Source organism: Glossina fuscipes, unplaced genomic scaffold (assembly GCF_014805625.2).
Source record: "Glossina fuscipes isolate IAEA_lab_2018 unplaced genomic scaffold, Yale_Gfus_2 60, whole genome shotgun sequence".
NCBI classification, from domain to species: domain Eukaryota; kingdom Metazoa; phylum Arthropoda; class Insecta; order Diptera; family Glossinidae; genus Glossina; species Glossina fuscipes.
The window spans coordinates 4,939,521-4,950,569 of NW_023998432.1; positions in this window are offsets into that span (position 1 = coordinate 4,939,521).

The following is an 11,049-nucleotide window of genomic DNA, read 5'->3' on the forward strand; positions in this document are numbered from 1 at the left end:
AAGTAGTCGGCGTATAATCAATTTTTTTAATTTATTCACAAAATATTCGCCCATTAATAATTAGTTTGTTTGTTTATTTATCAAAGAGGAGAACCAGCTACTCTTCTTCGCATTTTGACAGCCAAAATTAAATATAACCAAAAATTTCTTTTTGCTGCTTCGCCATTTATGAATGATATCAACGAAACGAAAATGTCACGAAAACCTTACGCGATCTGGGCAAGAACATTTACCAACTATCAGTTAAGCCGCGAACGAAAGTTAACTTTCATATACGTGTTTTCCCCCTTGCTTAAGTTGCTGTTGTTTTTAGTTTAGCTAATTATGGGGAAAATAATAGGTAAATATAAATAATAAATGTAAATTAAAACTTAAGAGATTTATTAACGTGATTGTCATTATTTAATAATTATATAATAACGGAACAAATGTAAGTATTTTTTAATTTGGTTGTATTAGCTAATTTTAGTATATAATGGTTGTGATTTAGCTCTAAGGTCAAAATCCAGTTGTAATGCGGTTAGTTCTGCCAGTAGAGTAGCGATGGGTAAACATTTAAATTGCAATTTTCTCTTTTTTGTAATATTTTTTTTTGTGCATTTAGAAACCCCGGTGTAATAGATGTACCGCATAAGAACGATATGCCGAGTACAGATAAGAAACGCAAGTAAGTACACATATGTGGTTTATTATTTTAGTTTTTTTTTAGTTTTAATCTTTGTTTTCTTTTTGTCGGTGCAGCTGCAAAAATGAAGGCAAAGAAAGAAAAGAGTTATTCGACACACACAATTTGCTCCCGAAGCAAATCGATAATAGAAGACGCTTTCAAAAGACCATCCAACAATTATTAAGGGAGAAAATCGGCAAAATCATGCAAACGTAAATAAAAACAAAATTAGGCAAAATTTTTCATAAAACAAAATGAAGCGATATAATTTCATATTGTCGTTTCTTAAGAAAACTTTGAATTGCGAACTTTAATTTTGAATTTTAGTACACATATCATTCTATTTTTTGTAATATAATATGTTAACGCATTAATATATGAATTTACCTATAAATATGTATAATGTTTTAAAATGAATTTCAGGTCAATCCTAGTTTGGTTTTATATAAATAAAAGGCAAGTTTTTAATTTTCACAAAACCCCTGAAGGCAGATTTATTGTTATTTTTTCTTTTATTTTAATAGAATTCAATTTGAAAATGCAGAAGATATGCCAGTTCTTATTTCTTTACTTATTGATCTAAGTTGATGGAGACATCCACCAATACGTCGACACTGTCCTCAAAATAAGTTGTCGTGATTCAGGAAAAAAAAAGTTTACTGAAGTAATTTTCATATGGTCGCAAAACTTACGAATAAATATGTACCTATGTAGATTAAGTCGCCACTATTTTATTCAGGCTATACTCGATATTGCTGTTTATAAAACGTTCTTCATTTTCTGCGAAAACATATTAGTTTGGGGAAAAAGAAATGCATTATTTTTTCAGTAGATGGCTGCACTGATAGATTTCTCGTAAAGTATCGATCAAACAATTTCCGATACTGTACATTTCGCAGTAAAAAAAATTCTTTTGCTGTTTTCTGTTTGGTGCATTCAGTTGTGAGTTACAGCGTGTTAAAAATGGAAGTGAACAAGGAGAAAATTCGGTACATTTTACAGTTTTTCTTTGACAAAGGCGAAAATGCAAGCCAGGCGGCTAAAATTGTGAATGATGTTTATGGTTCCGATACTTTAACAGCCAATTTTTTGATGTTAAAGATGCACCTCGCACAGGTAGGCCTGTCGTCGAAAATGTCGATAAAATCGGAGAAATGATCGAAATTGACCGGCATGTTAGCAGTCGTAATATCGCCCAGGAGCTAAAAATCGATCATAAAACAGTTTTAAACCATTTACACAAAGCTGGATTCAAAAAGAAGCTCGATGTTTGGGTGCCACACCAATTAACAGAAAAAAACATGATGGATCGAATTTCCATCTGCGAAGCCTTGGCCAAACGGAATGAGATACACCCATTTCTTAAACGGATGGTGACTGGAGATGAGAAATGGATCACATACGATAACCCTGTGCGAAAACGATCGTGGTCAATGAGCGGTGAAGCACCTCAAACGGCCAGGAAGGTTTTGCTATGCATTTGGTGGGACTGGAAGGGGATTATTTATTATGAGTTGCTTCCATATGGCCAAACGCTAAATTCTGATCTCTACTGTCAACAACTGGACCGTTTGAAGATAGCGATTGACCAGAAACGGGCAGGATTGGCCAACAGGAGAGGTGTCGTGTTCCACCAGGACAACGCTAGGCCACACACATCTACAGTGACTCGCCAGAAACTTCGGGAGCTTGGTTGGGAAGTTTTAATGCATCCGCCATACAGTCCGGACTTGGCACCAAGCGATTATCATCTTTTTCTTGCATTGCAAAATTTCTTTAATGATAAAAAATTGGAATCTAGGGAGGATTGTGAAAATCGACTACTGGAGTTTTTTGCAAATAGAGACCAGGACTTTTATGAGAGAGGCATTTTGAAGTTACCTTTAAAATGGCAACAAATCATACAACAAAACGGTGCATATTTGACCCAAATCGAACAATCCGAAGCATGTTAAATAAAGCCCTGAAGTTTATATAAAAATAATGGATTTCTTTTTCCCCAAACTAATATTTGGGTTCCGTCTACGTATCCATACTCTTCAAAAAATATTAAGAATATTCCTACCATCGTTTGTCCAACAACAGCGCCTCCCAAGAACATGGAAAGCATAAAAAAAAGTTACTCGCACCAATTTTTCTTAAAATGAATCCAAAAAGCCTTTTTTGGCACTTGAAACTTTTGCAAAAATCTACGTATAATAAAATGTATAATGTACTCGCATTGTTGCTAAATATATTAAACAATTTTTTGCGTATTTTCTGATAACGTAAGATGATTTCAAGCGCCCCACACAATCTTTCTACGTCTTAGAAGACTCCTTTTCCGGCGGTCTCAATTTTCCTCTACTACCATATAACATAACATGAGGAAAGGAACCATTCCGTTTGATGTATATATTTTCCTCAAAATCACAAGATTATTTAATAACAGCATTTTACGTATTTTTTTTCGTTACGGCTGGTAGCGATAAGATATATTCATTAGAGTGATGAATTGTCATTTTGATAGTGGCAGTATACGGTGATGTATGGAGAGAATAATGATACAGAGTTGATTATAAGCTTTGGCGAACTAATTAATTAATTAAGTGGGCAAGACGTTCCGTGACCTAGGAGATCTATTGTGCTCGCCCATGCCCCTAGCCTTCCAGTTTCAGGATTTCTATTAATCCCGCCGCTTTCTATGCGTCAGAGCATCATATTGTATCTGGCGTAGTAAAATGCTTGCGAAGCACTTGGTGTCTGATTCTGGAGGTGACCTCACATTTACATCGACTATGAGGGGACGTCTCACTTCTCCCTTGGCAAAATCTGCATGAACCGATATCAAACCTACCAATGTTTCTCAGATGATTCCTGTGACGGTACGTTTTATTCTATACTCATTGCGATACCGGCCTATTAATGTGGTTTGTTGGTACGCCACAGAAGAGTTCAGGACCTAGCAACATCCCTCGGGCTCCGCTGTTAACTGGACAGTCGACCGTTTCACTGCTTTCAGCATCCGAACATGCAGGCACCCATATAAGGTACACACCATTCTGCCTGGCTAGTTCATACAGTGTTTGAACGCACTCCAACACCAGGCCGGATATTATCATTCGCCCCTCTTAGGGAATATAAGGCGGCTTGGCTGTCGGAGTATATGTAGATCCGTTTTCTCCTGCACTGCCTTCTTAAGTATTCAGATGCATATGCAGTGATTGCGTAAACTTCCGCTTGGAAGGCATTCGATCAAAATTTCGTAATAAACACTTATATGTGACCTGCTCACATATTCCCCAAATTCGTATATTTCCGTATATAAGGAACAGGCTGCCCTCATTTGTGAAGTCGCTAAGCAATCTAAACCTACCGATATAGTCATTGCGTTTGGTGACTTCAAATTGCGTCAGGTCACTTGGTTTTACAGTGATAGTTCTGGCTGTTTGATTCCTACTTCAACATCTGACAAAGCTGTCGTCTTCTTTAATGAATTATTCGATCATAATTCAATTTCAATACAACGGTACTTCTAATTGCAATGGTAGATTGCTTGATCTTTGCTTTGCCAATTTTCCTGAGATTTGTGTTAATCGTTGTCTTTCGTTTAGTTTACTTCAGGATCCATATCATCCAGCTTTGGGTATTTCCTTTCATTACAAGTATGATGGTTCGGTAAACTTCTGTAACGTTCCTAATTCAACTTTTTCAAATATATTTTATGATTTCCATAAAATCAATATTTCAATGCTAAAATCCCATCTCTCACATATTCTGCTGGATTTTTCAACTGGAAGTATTGCAAGTTTATTATCATCGTTCTACAAAACATTAAATCTAGCTATTGCTGCATCTGTTCCGATCAAGTAGTGCCGAGCTCGAAGCAGGTGTCCCCCGTGGTTTAATAGGACAATTAAATATTACAAGAACAGAAAAAACAACTTATTCAAAAAATATTCGAAAAATGGCTCTGCTCTTGACTATTTTGCTTACTCCGTGGCATGGCATAGATTTAACTCCCTCAACCACCATTATTATTGCAGATATTTGCAGTTCATTAAATCCTCTCTGTTTGCTAATCCTAGTCACTGTTCTAGCCCCTCTTTGACCGGTAGAGCGAATTAGTTGACGGGGTTTGGCTCTCTGAGCCGCATGACAAAGAATAAAGAAAAAGGAAAAAAAAAAAAATGTTTTCGTCGGCAACCTGTCCGCCCTACGTATGTCCGTCTAGGGTGAGTCCGTCTGCACCCGTCCCATGTCCCCCCTACGCTCCCCTCACATGCACACCCCGCAACGTACCCCAGCCACAGCGGTGGCAGGTTAACCTCAGCCACTCATCGGGGCTCCTCCGTGAATAGGGAACAGAAAGAAAATAAATAAAAAAAATACCTGACTGAGACTGTGGTTGTTGCTGGTGTCTTTGGTGGTGGCTGCTTAGTGGTTGAACGTCATCTGGTCCTTCGTGCCGGATGCGCAATTGCCGCCAATGAAAAGATTCCTTTGCTTTACACTGAGATCGAGAAAAACAAGGCGAGCCTCCGTCACATTAAATTGTACTTTCCCAACGTTTACTTTTCTTTTACTTCTCTTTCATTATAATGGCATCGTTTGCTCGATGAAGGCAAGGTAAAGAAAATAAACAACACACACTCTTTAATATCACCCCCTTTTTTTATTTAAAAAAAAACAAATCAACAAATGTTAATGTCTCTTTATACCAATTCTCTTTCTTTTTTAAATATTTTAATATTAACAATTTTCCTCTTAATGTATATAGTTTCGCAAAAGCTATTGTAATAAGAAGTTCACGTATTCTTTATACAAAATTTCCATAATTTTAGGTTATTTACATAGATATAGTTTAGTTTTGTTCATTTATTTATTTTTTTTTCTGTTTTCTTACGCATACCGTCACTGATATTTAAAATTAATATATTCATACACGAATGCGATGCGCTTTGCTTGGCACATTCTACCAACACACTCAACCCTTCACTTCGTTATCGTCGAAGACAGCTTTATCGTTTAAGAATTAAAAACACACAATATTCTGACTTTGTACTGCTTTCTCTTACTTGGTTACTTCATGTGGTTTTTTCACTTTGAGTTCCAATTGTCAACGCTCTCTTGCAACTTAACAAGACCTGCACAAATGCAATTAAATTTGACGGCAAGACAAAAAGAAATGGTAAATTTATCTATCTATACTTTTGTTTCTCTTTCACGATTTGCTTTAGTTAAGAGACATTTTGCAATCACCCTTTCTTTATTCCTCTTTATTTCTTTTTTCTTCGATCTATGGGCAAGATGGCTATTGTAAAATTTTCTTTTATAATCCCTTTTTCTTTCTTTTTTTCTTTGATATTCAGATTAAAAAGTTATTAAATTGATTATTAAAATGTGAAAAGTACACGACTTTTATTGTTAATATGAGAATCAGAATTTGGATGAATTTTCTGTTAAATCTCACTCCATATCAAATTAGGACATTTTTCTTCTTTAAAGCGGAGGATTTTTTCCTTTGGTTCGCACTACATAACAACATACACTTGGATTTCGCTCCAACAGGACTTTTACGACAAACGCTAACGAACAATTCAAACTGCCTTGTGTGGCTTTTTGTCTTTTGATATTTAATTATCAATTCTCTATTGCAATCGGTTTAAAAAACTCATGTCTTGTTTCAATAATTCGTAAGCTTATTATTTGTATCGTTCGGTTTAGAAAAATGGATTTTGGTAGATTTATCATTTAAATTTTAATTGAAAGATGTGAGTTAACTGTTCGATATAGTTAACACATCACAATTTTGTAAATTTTATGAATGTGTCGTTTCCGCACGTTAAGAATTTCTTTTCTTTGATATTTTTTTATTTCTTAATGGTCATCTTTCCGTCTGAGCTCATATTTAAAAAAGAAAAAAACAGCCAGAGCTCAGCCACACACAATCAAAAGACAATCGCAAAGCAAGCGCACTCGCTGACATTTTCACTTCAACTCCTAAAACCAAACTCAACTTAAAACTATCCCAACGCATGATTTCTTCTCTTTTCCTTTTCTTTTTCTTCTTTATGTTGGTGTATAGCGGCTAGCCGCTACTCTTGGAAAAAAGGAAACGTACCGCAATGTCTTTGGCTAACACGGACCGACCGACACCCTACCTTAAGTCTGTTCGCGGCCGTTACATACTTTTTTAAATTTGTTAACTCAAAAAGAAAAATTTCCACACATCCTTCGCATGTTTTTTTTAATGGCTCTGATTCCTCGGATGATTGTGAAATCTCAAATCTCTTTGCTGAATGCTTCCAACGAAACTTTTCGACCGATTTATTAGCAAACTACCCATATCCGATAACTAATCTGGTTTCAATTCCCAATTTGGTTATTTCTGAAAATGACGTGTTTAAAGGGTTGAGCTCTCTAAAATATAGTTGTGCGCCTGGACCTAGTGGAGTTCCATCATGCGTACTTAAATCCTACGCCGTCGAGTTATGTGGTGTTATCTCAAAGATTTTTAACCGTCCTTTGAATTTAGGTATTTTCCCTTCATGTTGGAAGAGTACTTTCCTTATTCCCATTCACAAAAGTGGAAATAGACAACTTGTTGAGAACTGCAGGGGCATAGCCTAGTTGAGTGTCTTGCCTAAGCTGTTTGAGTGAATTGTGACCCAGCATTTGGCACTTGCCATTAATCCGTATATTTCTCCACACCAGCATGGCTTTCGGAAAGGGCGATCTACGGTCATCAATTTGCTAGAGTTTACTCGTCATGTTTTCAAGACTTTTTCTAGTCGCTCTTGCACAGATGTAATATACACTGATTTAAGCAAAGCCTTTGATTTGGTTAACCATAACTTATTTAGCTTTAAACTCCAATCCTCTGGCTTCCCTTCCTATTTAGGGAAATGGATAAGCTTTTATCTGCACAATAGATCCTTCAGGGTTGTGTTTAACTTTATCACATCGGATGAATTCCTCGTGACGTCTGGCGTACCTGAAGGCAGCCACTTAGGGCCCACTTTAGTTATTTTATATAGTAATCTGTGATTAATTCCAGCCAGATCTTGATATACGCTGATGATGTGAAACTGTTTTCTTCCTTCCCTCTAGAATCGCATTTAGATTACGTTTTAACTTGCATATTGAGCAAAGCTAGGTCCGCGCATGGCTCTATAAAGAGGTGGTCCAAAGAGTTTGATGATTCTTATATTACGAAAAGGTTATCCATGTGTTTGGTTAGACCTGTACTTAAGTATAGCCCCGTTTTGTGGCCTCCTTCATATAGGTGCGATGTAGATTCCATTGAATCTGTTCAAAAGCAATTCTTGCTGTTTGCCCTTTGGAATTTGGCTTGGGATCCGATTGACTCTCTTGCCTCCTATGAAAATAGGTTGCTTTTGTTGTCCCTACCGTCTCTCGGCAAACGTAGATTTGTTCTTGGCGTTTCCTTCGTAATCAAAGTAATAAATGTTGCTATTGACTCGCCTGCATTAGTTGGTGAAATAACCTTTAATGTCCCCAACCGCTTCTCTAGGCACTTTACCCTGGTTAAACTTAATCAATGTAAATATAATTATGATCTGTTTAACCCGCTTAGAGTTGTTTGCAAAAACCTACATGATGTCAATCACCTATTTTCATTATCGGACTCTTTAAAGCCTATTAAAGCAACTTTGCTTAATATGCGCGATTTACCTATGTCGTACTTAAAGTAACATTCCATACCTTATTTTTTATTTAAAACAATATTTTGTTGTTAACGTGCTTATGCATGTTTGCAATGGTTTAGGGATCCACTTGCAACCTGGATTTGTGCTTGTTGCAGTTGTGCTTCTGTGCTAGCTGTATACATGCTTTTTTTTAAATTTTTTTTTCTCTCTTTTTATTTATTTATACATGAATTATTATTTTTAACTTTTTAACTTTTTAATCTATTTTTAAACTTGCTTATTGGTATTCTTCCTTTTTTTTCTTCTTGTTTATTGTATACTAGTTTTAAAAAATTTAGTATAAGATTTTCTATTAACATGTACTTAATTCGACTGTAATTTTCTGCAGTTGAATTTCATGTATAAATGAATAAATAAATAAATATGGAGAGACTATGTCCGTTTGGCGAACTAAGAGTATTAATTAGACAACATTTAATTTACAACTTTTTTTGTTGTAGTTCAGTTGTTTGCAAGTAAACAATTTTGTTTGTGATTTATTTTGTTGTCAATTTACAGCTGTTTTTTTTTATAAATGCAACTCTAATTTATAACGAACTCAGAACAATGAATATTAATGCTAAACCCAAGCTCTTTTGCGTTCGCGTAATTCGAGAAATATTAGAGTGCATTTAACAGCTGTTATGCGTACGTCATCTCAAGAACCGATAGTCCTCAACCTATGGCGAATGCAATCAGATAATGGATCCCAAACCAGCCGAAAAACGAAAACCTGACCTTAGCTTCAGATGAATCAGGGATTCAGCTCTCAACTTGTGCAGATGATTCAATCGATTCAATTTAAAGTGTTAATTCAATCTCATCACTGCCATGCCGTCAATTCATACCGTCGAAAATTTGTAGCAATTCAGGGTAATAAGCAGCGTTACTTCCGTCCGGATTCTTTTTGCTGCCTTCCAAAAACACTTTATCACGACTTATGGTTATATCAACGTTTATAAAATTAAATAAGTCGTAAGCTTTGCTTTTGTAGCTATATCCAATCACGACTCGTTAAAATTTTAAATCGAGACGGCAGACGGACCGAACATCTTCAGGAGATTTGTGTTCACCACGGCAAAACACTCTGATGGTTAAATAATAGGTTGACAGCTTCTGCCTAAAAGCGATGATTACGACCTATCAATGAGGGTGCACCCAACAGATGTGTCGTTCGGTTTATTCTCTCCACTGTACCATATTTTTCTCAAGGAATACGAGCACGTTTTTTGCTGAGTCATTCCGTTGTCCTGTACGAAACGCTCAACATTTCTGTTTATATACTTACATTCGTTCTTCGAACTTCTATTTTTGTTGAACACTCGTGCTTGCCCCATTTCTTGACTTCGATTCATGTTTTATAGGCACGAGATTTTCTTTTAAGGCTATAAAAAAGTAATTTTCCGGAAAAATCATATATAAATATGACTAAGAATCGCCAACTGAAAAATTGTTGACATTGAGGGGGCGCAATAACACTGGAATGGACTAGTTCCAATAAATTTGTGGCTCTTGTACCATCGTCTCTGAATGGTTTCAAAATTGGTTTGCCTTTAACTCACTATACAAGATCTTTTGCTTTAGTTTTCAAAATGAATACCAAAAGATTTTTTTACTTCATTTAAATTTCTGTCACCAATGTGGCCCATTCTTCTGTACCCCAGATCCACTTCTTTTCCAGCAACAAAAAATTTATTTCCCTTCATTTGTGCTTTACGGTCAACGCGATACAGGTCGTTTTAAACCGGGGCAGAAGTAACAAGTGTACCGTGTATTGGGAATGTGACATATTTACCCTTCAAAAATAACTTTCTTGCAATTTTTAGTCCTTTGCGTTGTAGACAGAGTTGGGTCCAAGTTATGTATCAACTCAACGTTTTTTACTATTAGTGCTTTGTTGCTCTCTTCACTCAAAATATTTAAGTCGACATCGCCCACATATTCAATTTGTATTTCATTTTTGTTTGTAAAAAAAACTTTTTTATTATCTCAGTTATGTATAACTGCCATTGTTTGTCATGTGACTTCTAGCGTCACTGTCAACATACCAATACATGGGATTGTTAGTATGGTTGTAATGATCATTTTCTCAGAATCATTTGTTTGCAGAAACATTCATAGTCATACTCGATGCAATAAGTGTTGATGAAACATTTTTCTTTTTGCTTTTTTGTACTCGGCCTTACCCTTGTTGTTGTTTTTGCTTTGACAATTTCGGCAGATGAGCTCGAATTCTTTACAACTACAGCACTGGATGGTTTTCTTACTTGTAATTCTTCGTACACAATGAACTTCGAGTGTTAAATTTGTCGTTTTGAAGAAGTAGGTTTTTTCGTGATATGGACAGTCGGCTCTCTTTTGGAATTTTCGAGTACCATCACCAGCTGTTTAAGATTATCCGATAATTCGGCTAACGTTATAAATGCTGTGATCTCGTCATCTATATTAATTCCTGCATTCCTTACTTTTAAGGCAATCATCACCAATTCGTGCACGTACTTCTGAACTGAACTATAATTTTTCAATTTTATGTTCAAGAGCTCCTTGGGTAGTTCCACATTTCGCGTGAGCCCAGTGTTTGCATAAGCACTCGTGAACGCATTACAGGCTTCTTTTGCTGTTAAGACTGCTGTAATATGTCTATAAGTAAAGCGATCAATGTGATTTTAGTCAAAGTACGTTCATACAAGA